Raw genomic sequence first — 15,705 nt, forward strand, 5'->3', positions numbered from 1 at the left:
TCACATCTCCTTGTTCACCTCCTCCAGGGCATCCTCCATGGTCAGTGGGGCAGGTCTGTGGCGCCTCATGTACTTCTATTGCGTCCGCACTGATAACATGATTGGCAATGGGTGTCGGGTCCACGTAGGCACCTCCCAGGGCAGGCCCCATGGCTGCCATACCGGCCAACTTGGTCCACTCATAGGTGAAGGTGGGGTCTGGCGTCTGCACAGCTGTGTCCTTCACAAGCACCCTTGTCACGTGCTTGCCCGACTTTTTCCTAGACTCGGCTATTTGTGGAAGGTCTGTCTTTACACTTGAAGAGGATTCAGAGTGTCCAGTGTTCTGTCAAGAGACTCCTTGGAACGCGCAGTTGGCTCAGATGCCATCAGACTTGGAGAGTTTTCAAAATCCTCAGAATAAGCTGAACTGACTGTGTTCACCATGGGGGCTTTCAGATGGTGGCTGCATGCTGGAAGTGCTGTCCTGCTGGATGGCAGGAGCTGAGCTGGCACTGAGATGCTCCGAGACCTCGCTCTCATCCCCCTCTGCAGAGGTGGCCTTTCCCTGTGATGCCCAGCTCCTCGCCTGGGCCTGCTTGGGGGCATCCGGCCCAGCGGACACCTCAGCTCTGAAGATTTTGCCAGCTGTTTTCTCTCTCTGAGCACTTTCTTCTTCCTGTTCCAAATCGGAGTTCTCACTGACAACTGGAGACAGATCGTCAAGCGATAAAATATTTATTCTAAACTCGTCGAGGCTGTTATCAGCACCTTCTGAGACTGGTTCATCCACTGGCTCAGCCTCACTCCTTCCAGGGGAGGATGCAAGCTTGACGTGCCCCATTCTTAAAGACGCTGATTCTGAAAAGGCACCTGTGATGGAAACTGAGGGCGTGTGGGAGGTGGTGTCACCGGAAACGTGACTCTGTGGGGAGTCTGCTGTTGAGTGAGCGCTGTGAAGGGTTCTCTCTGCTGCCAGGGAGGTTGGCAGGTGTGATTTCTGAGACGGCTTTGCGCTGGAGAGTTCCACACTGGGTACAGTAAATGCTCTTGGCTGAGATGGGACCGAAAGTAGTTTTCTTTCTTCTTCCTCACTGACGTTAACACTGCTGAAGCCTTGACTCGTCTTTTTTTCTCTAGAGGAGTCCATCAAGCTTCCTAGCAATACTTTCATTTCTTCTTCGTCACTGTCTGGAGAATCAAATGTTCTAGCAGGTTTTTTCTGTTTGGGGGTTTGCAAAGTCCTCTCTTTCCCAACAGGTGCTTCAGGGGATATGTTTTCAACAGATGGTTGTTTCTTCTTTAGAAACCTACTGACTTTTGTGTTCTGTGCATTATTATCGGTGACAGGAAGTTCACGGGCTTGAGTCTGGGAAGTGTTGTCTGTGTTCTGGGATGCAAGTTCGATTGCACCCCCGGAGAGGATTCTGTCAGCTCTCTTTGGAAGACTGGCATTGGTGATCATTGAGTCAGATTCTGTGTCAGACAGATTCCTCTGCAGCTTCCGATTCATGATCCAGGTTTCCAGCTGGGCCAGCTTCATGAGTGCGGCATTGGCTCGGATCCTGGAGGCAGTGGTGGGTGGTCTACTTGAGGCAAGGCTGGGTCCACTCCCCAATACAGGGTTCTCTTTCAGGAGTAATCTCACCTAGAGTTTGGTTTCTTTTTAGAAATCTGCTATGACCAGGTGCTATTTTGGTAAGATTTCTACTGATCTGGAAGTTTCTGATTTCTTCCATTGTTGAATCTTCTAAGGAAGTGTCACTGAAGTCACCAAAAACATTGTGCATGGGACAGCTGGCTTTCCTTGCAGAAGCCATCCTCCTCCCACGCCATCCATTCGCAGAGGCAGCAGCCACATTCAGCTGTATTTTCAATAGAGACAGGGTTTCACTGTGTTAGCCAGAATGATCTTGATCTCCTGACTTCATAATCCGCCTGCCTTGGCCTCCCAAAGTGCTGGGATTATAGGCGTGAGTCACTGTGCTGGGCCAAAGCCATCTTTTTTAAGCACCTTGCCTTTGGTCATTTGCTCATTCATTCCTCCTTTCATTCCTTTGTTCATTTATTCAATACCTATCAGTTTGTTGACCTTTTCTGGGTCTGGTAGTTTAGAGAACACTTGCTTTTCCTCAGCTAAAAGTTTTTTTTTTTTTCTTCCTCATTTTTCTCTTTTAGTCAGAACATTTTTTCCCTGATAGCCTTGATGATAAAAATCTGCATGTCAGAGTTTCTCAATAAGACTTTTAATCCAAAAACTATCTGAGAAAAGTCTCAATTTAGAAGTTTATTTTGCCAAGGTTAAGGACATGCCTTCAAAGGTCCTGATGACATGTGCCTCAGGTAGTTGGGATACAATTTGCTTTTATCCATTTAGGAAGAAACAAGACATTAATCAATATGTGTAATATAAATAGTGGTTTGGTTCAGAAAAGTAGGACCATTAGAAATGTGGGTTTCAGATCTTAGGTGAATTGAAACATTTTCTTATTGTCAAACATTTAAATAAATATCTGAAATCAACAGAAAGAAATGTCTGGGTGATAATAAGGGATTGTGGATACCAAAGTTTTATCTTGCTAATAGCCTCCAGGTATCAGAGAGCCTTTAGAGAGAATAGATTGTAAAGGTTTCCTGTCAGACTTAAAGGATCTGTTCTATCAGTACCATGGTCTGTGTTGATGTTAATGGTAATGAGGCATGTCTGACTCCCCCTTCTCATTATGGCCTGAACTAGTTTTTCAGGTTATCTTCAGAATGTTTTTGGCCGAGAGGAGGTGTATATTCAGATGGTTTGAGGCTTTAAATTTTATTTTGGCTAACAAGCTCATTGCTGGATAGTTCTGTTCCATGTGTAGGTAGTGGTGTGTGTGTGTGCAGGGGACAGAGGCTGTTGCTAGAGGGTCAAAGAGAAGTTGTCTCAGTGAGGAATTTTAAGAGCACCAAAAAGCCATTTGGGAGATAATGTTACAAACTGGTTAAATGAAACCCTGTCAAGTCATTGATTTACATACCTGCTGTCACTTTTTAATCATTTGTAGCTTTAGTTATTGTACATTAGACTTTTAACTACTACTAACCTTACCCCATAGAGAAAACCTAAGAAACACAGTTTTTAACTATGTGAACCCTGAATATCTGGAGATAGGGCTTCAGTTAACTTAGAAAACTATTTTGCCAAGATTGTTCTGTTCCATTGGTCTGTGTATCTGTTTTGGTACCAGTACCATGATGTTTTGGTTACTGCAGCCTTGTAGTATAGTTTGAAGTCAGGTAGTGTGATGCCTCCAGCTTTGTTCTTTTTGCTTAGGATTTTCTTGGCTATACGAGCTCTTTTTTGGTTCCATATAAAATTTAAAGTGTTTTTTTTCTAATTCTGTGAAGAAAAGTCAATGGTAGTTTGATGGGTATAACATTGAATCTATAAACTACTTTGGGCAGTAGGACCGTTTTCTGCATCTATTGAGATAATCATGTTTTCTGTCATTGGTTCTGTTTATGTGATGGATGATGTTTATTGATTTGCATATGTTGAACCAGCCTTGCATCCCAGGGATGAAGCCGACTTGATTGTGGTGCATAAGTTTTTGATGTGGTGCTGAATTTGGTTTGCCAGTATTTTATTAAGAATTTTTGCATCAATGTTCATCATTTCATGGTCATAAATATTGGCCTGAAATTTTCCTTTTTTGTTGTTTCTCTGCCAGATTTTGGTGTCAGGATGATGCTGACCTCATAAAATGATTTTTCCATTGTTTGTGTCCTCTTATTTTCTTGAGCAGTGGTTTGTAGTTTTCCTTGAAGAGATTCTTTACATCCCTTTAAGCTGAATTCCCAGGTATTTTATTCTCTTTGTAGCAATTGTGAATGGGAGTTCACTCATGATTTGGCTCTCTTTTTGTGTACACATGCACACCACTACCAACACATGCTAGACAAGAGCTGCGAAAAATCTTCCAAGGACTCCTTTTTTCCTTTCTATCTACCTAAAATAATTTCTTAATAACTCCTACCACAATTTTAGACAGCGACATTTTTGTTTTCTTCACAGGCATTTTCCTAAATTAAGGGTAATGTAAATTTCAACTCAGGCTTCCTCAGCGGTTGTCATTAATTTCTTCGCTTAGGCTTGGTATAGATACACAGATTTTCTCATTAATTTGCTTTATTGGAAGGCAGATTTTTCTCCCACAGACCATCATTTTATAGAAAATGTTGCTCCTGACTATAAGGAGCGTTGGTTCCAGGTGTTAGGTTCAGTCCTTTCCCATTGCAAAAAATCAAGGCCAACTCTCTCATTTATTTATTTTTTTCTGGTTTTAAAACAAACCTTTTCCAATTTTGCATGCAAATAAATTACTTTGAGCATTTCAAAAGACCTTCATTTAGGCCATTGCTGCTTGTGACCATTCCAGGTTACATGGGCTTATTTTTCCAGATATTTTTGAGGACACTCCATTTTTGTTGTACATGAAACCAGCTGCTTTTATAAAAGACGACTACCCATCAAAAGAATATTTCCCATAATTTAGGAACTTTTTGAAAGTGACCTAGGGCAGAAATGTGTTTGGGGTTGAATTGTGCTGCCTATGCATGTCACTCAGCCAAGGTGTTACTGAAGACTCATTAATTTGTCTTATACATCTTGGAATTTCTGATCCCCTTGTAGTGTCAGAGTGCTCAAGTTGCCAGGTGGCCAACCCTAATAGGCACCTTCTGGTTATGCTGAAACTCTCTGAAGGTCCTTTTCTTGCAAAGTCTGTGAGACTGCTGCATATCATGGACAGCTGTCCAAACAGCTCTGTTATACCTCTAGTCACTTACAGCACCCAGTTGGATTTGGAGGGAGCAAGTGTCTCTTAACTTTGGAATAAGAGAACTCATCGTCATGTACCTTTTGATTTGAAACTATCGGTAATTGGTTACAGAAGAAAATGAAAGTTCAAATTACAAACAGTAGGTAGCAGCTGCAATTTTAAATGCACACAATGTAATTTTGGGCCAAAAGAAGTGAAACCATTGGTGCTACACTGCCAAAAGCCTGACACAGATTTCTTCCTGAAGACAATGGCAGAGACGGCAGAAGTTCTCTGTAGAGTTGTTTTCCTGCTGTGACCTGTGCTTCTGTTCTTGAGGCAGAGAAGGCTGTTTTTGTTTTTGTTTTTGTTTTTTTCTCCTGAAACCTGAAACTCCTATCCGTTGCTGGAGATGGCTAAATGAATTCTGCAAAGGGGAAGTTCGAAAGAACAGCTCAAACAGTTTGATCTCAACCAAGGTGTACAGAGATTTGAATTCTGGAGGACTAACCCCTTACTTTCCTGGAAGAATGTTAAGGTCTTCTGCCTGCCTAGATGTTGGGCTCATAGTGCTGACTCCTGGAGGAGTGTTGAATGGTCAGAGGAGGGGACTCTGAATCCTGCTTACTGTACTCTAAATATCAAACTAAAGGAAAAAGCTGAGGGATGAAACATGGTTTTAAAATGTCTATTTGATGCACGATGCAGAAAAGTGCCTGGAAAACACAGAACCAAGTAAACTTAGATAGGCACACCAATGTTTTGTTAACATGGATATGTGATAAGCAAATCTGTAAAGGCAAAAAGTAGAGAGCAAGTGGTCTATAACAAAGTTGTTTGTTAGGAATTGTCAAATGGATTACAGAAATAGCATTGATTAGCAATTGGCTACATATTGTTAAGTTGTAGATTGTTGGTTGTAGTGTCCAATATGTGGCATTGGTTGATGGTTTTATAGCTAACTTTTGGCATAATAATTGTAGCATCTATACAGCAAGCAACTTCAAGAGATGACTACTTACCTTAAGTGGGGAAGTGGGATGTGGGTGCTACTGTGGGAGACTTGCACTCCTTAGTTAAAAGTTTATTTTCTTAGTTTGTTGCATAGCTTCTCAGTCTAAGGTGGTCTTCCAGAGTTTGGAACTCTAGTGTTAAACAACACCAGATAACCCCTGCCATGGGTCTTACCTGATGCTTGTTTCCTCTCCATGAGGCCTTACCATGTTGTTTTTGCCTGTGGGTTTCTCCCTACTGGTGTCCATTGACTCTGTGATTGAGGTATACAAGTACTGAGTGCTCTAAGTGTTTATGTATGTTTATGTAGATGTTTCATTGAGAGCCTACAAAGGCTGCACTAGCTGTACAGTGTCACGTGATGAAACTGATGCCAAGGGAGGCTAACTTAGTTGCCTCATTTCCCAAAGTCAATGAGGGACAACATGTCTTTGACTCCAGTGTTGAGCACTGGTCCCCTGCCTGTTCTTGATTCCCCATTGGCTTGGTTTTCCAAGTTGCTTACACTCTACCTGACTCTTTCAGGGACACCAATGTGTCTTACATTTGGTCTCTTTACATAATCCCATATTTCTCAGAGGTTTTGTTAATTTTTTTCTTTCTTTTTTTTCTCTGTTATTCTCTGTCTTATTTCAGAAAAACACATTTCAAGCACTGAGGTTCTTTTCTCAGCTTGGCCAGTTCTGCTGTTAATACATGCAATTGAATGATGACATTCTTATAGAGTGTTTTTCAGCCCTATCAGGTTGCTTAAGGTTTTGCTATGGTAAGTACTTTGTCAGCTCTTGTTATCATTTACTTGTGATTCTTAGCTTCCTTTAATTGGGTTATGCATAGTCCTGCATCTCAGTGATTTTAGTGTCTGTCTCTATTATGAATTCTGTTTCTGTCATTTCAGTTATCTCCTCCTGGTTCAGATTCCTTGCTGGTTCCCCACTTCAGCTCAGCTTCTGTGTTTTCCCTCCTTGCACTCTTAGTACCTCCCCTCTGAAGACCTGTTAGGAGTGTGCCAGCCATCCTGGTCCCAGACCAAACTAAGTGTTGGGCTTCTTATTCTCACAGCCCAATAATGAGATACAGATGACCTGGGCAAGGAGGGAGTTTATTTCTGTAATTGGGTACAGAGAGGAGGCCTGGAAAATATTGCCAGACCCACTCAAAAGTAAGTTTTCCAGAGCTTATATACCTTCTCAGCTCTATGTGTATGTGTAAGTGTGCATTCATCTAAAGACGTAAGTGATTAACTTCCTCTAACCTGTAACTAAAGTCCAAACTTTGAAGACCTTTCTCCAGAGCTTCAGCAAATTTATTCAATCTAGATGGATCCAGGTGCTGGGGTGATTACCCTTATCTTGTCTCTTGCTCAATCGTGGAGGTTTGGGGAGTTCTTTCAGACCTCTAATAAAACTTGTTTGTGGAGGCCTGGGGCGTTTCTTCACACGAACATTAAAACGTGTTTAATTCTAAACAGGTCTCATTAAGAATTCCTTTGTATCTTGTCATGCTTCAAGACCTAGGAAAAGCCTGGGCAAAACTGTTGGTGGGCTTTTGTTACATTCTAGCCTTTGTATAAGAGCACTTGCTCTTAATATTTAGCTTAACCATTCAGTGCTGAAACAGTTGTCACAGGGGCCTGTCTATTCAAATGTAAGTGAGACCTGCTCTGCTACAGTCCTGGTCTCTCAGTGGCAGCTGTTTCACTTGACTGCATCTGTTTGTCCATATTGCTTGAATCCTGTAGTAACTTTTCAAATCTAGAATTGTGAGTCTTCTTTCTTCCCCCTCCTGTAGTGTTACATGTAATTTCACATCAGTTATGAAATCAGATTACCAATTTATTGAAAGTAACTCTTGAAGTCTAGAATTGTGAGTCTCTTAATAATGTTTGGTAATTTTCATACATTCTAAAATTTTTGTTTGATGTATTTCTAAATATTTTATTCTTTTTAATGGTATTATAAGTTGGATTGTTTCAGTTTCACTTCAGGATCTTTCATTGCATGTATATAGAAATACAATTGCTTTTTATTTTGAATGTTGATGAACTCATTAATTTGCTCTAGTGATTGAGTACTTAGGATTTTCCATATGCAATATAATATTATTTGTAAAGAGAAGTAGTTTTGCTGTTTTCTTTGCTGTCTGAAAGCCTTTTACTTCTCTTCTTGCCTTTTCCCTCTGCCTAGAACCTGTAGTAGAATGTTGAATAGAAGCAGTGTAAACAGTATTCTTGTTTTGTTCTGTATCTTTTGCAAAAGCATGCAGCCTTTCACTGTTAAGTGTGATGTTACCTGTGAGTTTCTGCAGATGTCCTTTATCAAGTTGAAGAAGTTTACTTCCATTCATATTTTTATCACAAATATTATTGGACTTTATCAGATCCTTTTTCTCTCCTATCCTTGAGATAATCATATGATTTATGTAAGGTTAGTGTTTTGTTTTATTGATATGATGTGTAACATTAATATTTTTTGCATGTTGAGGCAAACTTGCTTTCCCAAGATAAATCCCTATTTGTCATGGTATTTAATATGTATGTTGCTGAATTCAGTTTGCTGATAATTTGTTGAATTTTTTTGTTTTTCATTTCGTAGTTAACACAGTGTACTGTAGTTTTCTTATGAATTTTTTTTCTTTTTTTTGGGGGGGGAGACAGAATCTCGCTCTGTCACCAGAATGGAGTGCAGTGGCTCAGTCTTGGCTCAATGCAACCTCTCTACCTCCTAGGTTCAAGTTGTTTTCCTGCCTGAGCCTCCTGAATATCTGGGACTACAGGCATGTGCCACCTTGCCCGGCAAATTTTTCGTATTTTTTCAGTAGAGATGGAGTTTCACCATGTTAGCCAGGTGATCTTGATTTCCTGACCTCGTGATCTGCCCTTTTGGCCTCCCAAAGTGCTGGGATTACAGGCGTGAGCCACTGTGCCCGGACCCTCTTATATTTTTGTATGGTTTTGACATCAGGGTAAATAAAAGGAATTCGAAAATGTTTCTTTTTTTTGCAGTTTATGAATAATTTGTTATTATTATTATTATCGTCATTATTATTGACAGAGTTTTGTTTTGTTGCCCATGCTGGAGTGCAGTGGCATGATCTCAGCTCCCTGCAACCTCCGCCTCCCAGATTCAAGTAATTCTGCCTCACCCTCTTGAGTAGCTGGGATTAGAAGTGCCTGTGACCATGCCTGGCAAATTTTTAATAGAGATGGGGTTTTACCATGTTGGCAGGATAGTCTCAAACCGCTGGCCTCAAGTGATCTACTGCCTAGGCCTGTCAAAGTGCCGGGATTACAGGCCTGAGCCATTGCATTCAGCCAAATTCATATTAGTTATTCGTTGAAGATTCAGTAACATTCATGGATAAAACATTCTGACCTCAGGATATTTCTTGCGGGCATTGAATCACTATCTTCACTTATTATAGGTCTAGTGACATTCCTGTTTTTGAATTAGTTTCAGCAGTTTGTTTCTAAGAATTCATCCACTTAATCTAAATAATCTACATTTTTGACACACAGTGTTCATTTTATTCATTTACGTAAGGTTAGTAGTACTTCTTTTTCTTTTATTTCAGATTCTAGCAATTTTAGTGTTCTCTCTTTTTTAGTCAAACTAGCTAATGGTTTATCAATTTTGTTCCTCTTTTGAAAGAACCAGCTTTTGGTTTCATTAAATTTCTTTATTGCTTTTCATTATCTATTTCCTCAATTTCCACTCTAATTTTTATTACTTCCTTTCTTCTGCATGCTTTTAGTTTAGTTTGTTCCTTCTCTCCCACATATCTTATAGTAGTAAATTCAATTGAATTGATTTTTTTCTTCTTTCTTAACAAAAGCAGTTAAAGTATAAATTTGTATCTTTTATTACTGCTTTTGCTGCATCACAGAAACCTGTGGTATGTTTTGTTGTTTGTTTTAATTTATTTCCAAGTACTTTCTGATTTCTCTTTTGACTTCTTTTTGACCGACCAACTTTTGGATTGTGTTTTAAATTTCTATGTATTTGTGAGTTTCCCCCAAGTTTTCCTGTTACTGATTTCATTTCGTTGTATTTGGAGAACTCATGTTATGTTATTTCCATTTAACCTTACTTATGAATGCTTTGTGGCTTAGCTGTTGTCTGTCCCAGAGAATACTGAAGGTATACATGTGAAGGATATATATTTAGTTGTTTTATATATACTGAAGGTATACATGTGAAGGATATATATTTAGTTTTTTAGGATGGCATGTGTGTCAATATAGTACAATTGACTTACAGTTTTGTACCAGTCTTCTATTTTCTTGTGGGTCCTACCCGTTGTTGAAAGAGTGGTTTTGAAGTCTCCAGTTGTTATTGTTGAATTGCATAGCTCTGTCTTAAATTTTGCATTTTTACCTTATTTTGGTACTATGTTAAGTGCATATGTGTTTATAATTATTATATTTTGTGTTGGGCTTCTCTAATTTCTTAACAGTCTCCCCTGTTATATATAATGACTTTTTTTTTTTAGATTTTTTTTTTTGGTCCGATATTGGTTACAACCAGTTCATCTTTATTGTGGTTGCTATTTGCATGATACATTTTTTTTCATTATTTTACTTGAAGTATATATGTTTTTGAATTTAAATTATGTCTCCTCTCTCATGTCTTTTGTTCATCTATTTTTGCTACTTTATTTTGTATTGAAATAATATTTTCTAATAAAGCATTTTAATTGTATTATTTTTCTTTCTTTTTTTGATTGCTTTGAAAGGCAGCATTTATTTATGTGGCTATGTTCTGAGAAGTATGAAACAATATAATTGTATCACAATTCATACCATTTGTCCTATATTTATGATAGGAAAAGATGACATGAAGCATAGTGTACACTTAATGTCTCATTTGTTTTATAAGCTAAGAAGTGACAAAGGAAATTAACCCCCAAAATTGCTGAACATCAGAGGTTTACTCTGCTGCATATTGTCACATGGTAACTACTTGCCTAGAATCATACAGATTTTTAAAATCTTTTATGTATTTATGTATGTATGTGTGTATTTATTTATTTATTATAGGGTACATGTGCACACTGTGCGGATTTGATACACGGGTATACATGTTGGTTTGCTGTACCCATTAACTCATCATTTACATTAGGTATTTCTCCTAATGCTATACCTTCCCCAGCCCCCCACCTGCTGACAGGCCCCAGTGTGTGATGTTCTCCACCCTGTGTCCAAGTGTTCTCATTGTTCAATTCCCACCTATGAGTGAGAACATGCGGTGTTTGGTTTTCTGTCCTTGTGATAGTTTGCTGAGAATGATGGTTTCCAGCTTCATCCATGTCCCTGCAAAGGACATGAATTCATCCTTTTTAATGACTGCATAGTATTCCATTATGTATATGCCACATTTTCTTAATCCAGTCTATCATTGATGGGCACTTGAGTTGGTTCCAAGTTTTTGCTATTGTGAATAGTGCCACAATAAACATACATGTGGATGTGTCTTTATAGTAGCGTGATTTATAATCATTTGGGTACATACTCAGTAATGGGATTGCTGGGTTAAATGGTAATTCTAGTTCTGCATCCTTGAGGAATCACCGCACTGTCTTCCACAATGGATGATCCAATTTACACTCCCACCAACAGTATGAGAGTGTTCCTATTTCTCCACACCCTCTCCAGCATCTGTTGTTTCTTGACGTTTTAATGGCTAACATTCTAACTGGTGTGAGATGGTATCTCATTGTGGTATTGATTTGCATTTCTTTGATGACCAGTGATGATAAGCATTTTCTCATGTGCCTGATGGCTGCATAGATGTATTCTTCTGAGAAGTGTCCGTTCATATTCTTTACCCACTTTTTGATGGGGTTGTTGGTTTTTTTAATGTAAATTTGTTTGAGTTTTTTGTAGCTTCTGGATATTAGCCCTTTGTCAGATGGGTAGATTGTAAAATACTCTCCCATTCTGTAGGTTGCCTGTTCACTCTGATGGTAGTTTCTTTTGCTGTGCAGAAGCTCTTTAGTTTAATTCAATCCCATTTGTCAATTTTGGTTTTTGTTGCCGTTGCTTTTAGTGTTTTAGTCATGAAGTCCTTGCTCATGAATGTGTCCTGAAGGGTATTGCCTAGATTTTCTTCTAGGATTTTTATGATTTTAGGTCAAACATTGAAGTCTTTAATCTATCTTGAATTAATTTTTGTATAAGGTGTAAGGAAGGGATCCAGTTTCAGCTTTCCACATATGGCTAGCCAGTTTTCCCAGAACCATTTATTAAATAGGGAATCCTTTTCCCATTTCTTGTCTGTCAGTTTTGTCAAAGATCAGATGGTTGTAGATGTGTGGTATTATTTCTAAGGGATCTGTTCTGTTCCATTGGTCTATATGTCTGTTTTGGCACCAGTACCATGCTGTTTTGGTTACTGTAGCCTTGTAGTATGGTTTGAAGTCAGGTAGTGTGATGCCTCCAGCTTTATTCTTCTGGTTTAGGATTGTCTTGGCAATGCGGGCTCTTTTTTGGTTCCATATGAACTTTAAAGTACTTTTTTCCAGTTCTGTGAAGAAAATCATTGGTAGCTTGATGGGGATGGCATTGAATCTATAAATCACCTTGGGCAGTATGGCCATTTTCATGATATTGATTCTTCCTATCCATGAGCATGGAATATTCTTACATTTGTTTGTGTCCTCTTTTATTTCATTGAGCAGTGCTTTGTAGTTCTCCTTGAAGAGGTCCTTCACATCCCTTGTAAGTTGGATTCCTATTTTATTCTCTTTGAAGCAATTGTGAATGGGAGTTCACTCATGATTTGGCTCTCTGTCTGTTATTGGTGTATAGGAATACTTGTGATTTTTGCACATAGATTTTGTATCCTGAGACTTTGCTGAAGTTACTTATCAGCTTAAGGAGATTTTTGGGCTGAAATGATGGACTTTTCTAAATATACAATCATGTCATCTGCAAACAGGGACAATTTGACTTCCTCTTTTCCTAATTGAATACGCTTTATCTCTTTCTCCTGCCTGATTGCTCTGGCCAGAACTTCCAACACTATGTTGGAAGGAGTGGTGAGAGAGGACATCCCTGTCTTGTGCCAGTTTTCAAAGGGAATGCTTCCAGTTTTTGCCCCTTCAGTATGATATTGGCTATGAGTTTGCCATAAATAGCTTTTATTATTTTGAGATACATCCCATCAATACCTAACTTATTGAGAGTTTTTAGTATGAAGGGCTGTTGAATTTTGTCAAAGGCCTTTTCTGCATCTATTGAGATAATCATGTGGTTTTTGTTGTTGGTTCTGTTTATATGATTGATTACATTTATTGATTTGCATATGTTGAACCAGCCTTGCATCCCAGGGATGAAGACAACTTGATCATGGTGGATAAATAAACTTTTTGATGTGCCACTGGATTCGGTTTGCCAGTATTTTATTGAGGATTTTCGCATCGATGTTCATCAGGGATATTGGTCTAAATTTCTCTTTTTTGTTATTGTTTTTTCTCTGCCAGGCTTTGGTATCAGGATGATGCTGGCCTCATAAAATGAGTTAGGGAGGATTCCCTCTTTTTCTATTGATTGGAGTACTTTCAGAAAGAATGGTACCATTTCCTCTTTGTACCTCTCTTAGAATTCAGCCATGAATCCGTCTGGTCCTGGACTTTTTCTGGTTGGTAGCGTATTAATTATTGCCTCAATTTCAGAGCCTGCTATTGGTCTATTCAGGGATTCAACTTCTTCCTGGTTTAGTCTTGGGAGGGTGTATATGTCCAGGAATTTATCCATTTCTTCTAGATTTTCTAGCTTATTTCCGTAGAGGTGTTTGTAGTATTCCCTGATAGTAGTTTGTATTTCTGTGGGATCAGTGGTGGTATGTCCTTTATAATTTTTCATTGTGTCTATTTGATTCTTCTTTTTCTTTTGTATCATTCATGCTAGCGGTCTATCAATTTTGCTGATCTTTTCAAAAAACCAACTCCTGGATTCATTGATTTTTTGGAGGGTTTTTTACGTCTCTATCTCCTTCAGTTCTGCTCTGATCTTAGTTATTTCTTGCCTTCTGCTAGCTTTTGAATGTGTTTGCTCTTGCTTCTCCAGTTCTTTTAATTGTGATGTTAGAGTGTCAATTTTAGATCTTTCCTGCTTTCTCTTGTGGGCATTTAGTGCTATAAATTTCCCCCTACACACTGCTTTAAATGTGTCCCAGAGATTCTGGTATGTTGTGTCTTTGTTCTCATTGGTTTCAAAGAACATCTTTATTTCTGCCTTCATTTCATTATGTATCCAGTAGTCATTCAGGAGCAGGTTGTTCAGTTTCCATATAGTTGAGTGGTTTTGAGTGAGTTTCTTAATCCTGAGTTCTAGTTTGATTGCACTGTGGTCTGAGAGACAGTTTGTTATAATTTCTGTTCTTTTACATTTGCTGAGGAGTGCTTTACTTCTAACTATGTGGTCAATTTTAGAATAAGTGTGATGTGGTGCTGAGAAGAATGTATATTCTGTTGATTTGGGGTGGAGAGTTCTGCAGATGTGTATTAGGTCCTCTTGCTGCAGAGCTGAGTTGAATCAGGGATATCTTTTTAACTTTCTGTCTCATTGATCTGTCTAATGTTGACTGTGTGGTGTTAAAGTCTCCCATTACTATTGTGTAGGAATCTTAGTCTCTTTGTAGGTCTCTAAGGACTTGCTTTATAAATCTGGGTGCTCCTGTATTGGGTGCATATATATTTAGGATAGTTAGCTCATCTTGTTGAATTGATCCCTTTCCCTTTATGTAATGGCCTTCTCTGTCTCTTTGATCTTTTTTGGTTTAAAGTCTGTTTTATCAGAGACTAGGATTGCAATCCCTGCATTTTTTGTTTTCCATTTCTTGGTAGATCTTCCTCCATCCCTTTATTTTGAGCCTATGTGTGTCCCTGCACATGAGATGGGTCTCCTGAATACAGCACATTGATGGGTCTTGACTCTTTATCCAATTTGTCAGTCTTGTCTTTTAATTGGAGCATTTAGTTCTTTTACATTTAAGGTTAATATTGTTATGTGTGAATTTTATCCTGTCATTATGATGTTAGCCGGCTATTTTGGTCATTAGTTGATGCAGTTTCTTCCTAGCATTGATGGTCTTTACAATTTGGCATGTTTTTGCAGTAACTGGTACCAGTTGTTCCATTCCATGTTAATGCTTCCTTCAGGATTTCTTGTAAGGCAGGCCTGGTGGTCACAAAATCCCTCAGCATTTGTTTGTCTGTAAAGGATTTTATTTCTGCTTCGGTTATGAAGCTTAGTTTGGCTGGATATGAAATTCTGGGTTGAAAATTCTTTTCTTTAAGAACATTGGGCCGGCCAGGTGCAGTGGCTCAAGCCTGTAATCCCAGCACTTTGGGAGGCCAAGACGGGCGGATCACGAGGTCAGGAGATCAAGACCATCCTGGCTAACACAGTGAAACTCTGTCTCTACTAAAAACTACAAAAAAGTAGCCGGGCGAGGTGGCGGGTGCCTGTAGTCCCAGCTACTCGGGAGGCTGAGGCAGGAGAGTGGTGTAAACCTGGGAGGCGGAGCTTGCAGTGAGCTGAGATCCGGCCACTGCACTCCAGCCTGGGTGACAGAGCGAGACTCCGTCTCAAAAAAAAAAAAAAAAAAAAAAAAGGAATATTGAATACTGGCCCTGACTCTCTTCTGGCTTGTAGAGTTTCTGCTGAGAGCTCCACTGTTAATCTGATGGGCTTCTCTTTGTGGGTAACCTGACCTTTCTCTCTGGCTGCCCTTAACATTTTTTCCTTCATTTCAACTTTGGTGAATCTGACAATTATGTGTCATGGAGTTGCTCTTCTTGAGGAGTATCTTTGTGGCATTCTCTGTATTTCCTGAATTTGAATGTTGGCCTGCCTTGCTAGGTTGGGGAAGTTCTCCTGGATGATATCCTGAAGTGTGTTTTCCAACTTGGT

The 15,705-nt window shown here is 39.2% G+C and overlaps 1 pseudogene; it reads right to left on the minus strand.

The window, feature by feature from the left end:
• On the minus strand, window positions 1–1,799 carry LOC104667023 (annotated as a pseudogene).
• Window positions 1,800–15,705: the final 13,906 nt, after the last annotated feature.

This window comes from Rhinopithecus roxellana, chromosome 22, assembly GCF_007565055.1.
Source record: "Rhinopithecus roxellana isolate Shanxi Qingling chromosome 22, ASM756505v1, whole genome shotgun sequence".
Classification (NCBI taxonomy): domain Eukaryota; kingdom Metazoa; phylum Chordata; class Mammalia; order Primates; family Cercopithecidae; genus Rhinopithecus; species Rhinopithecus roxellana.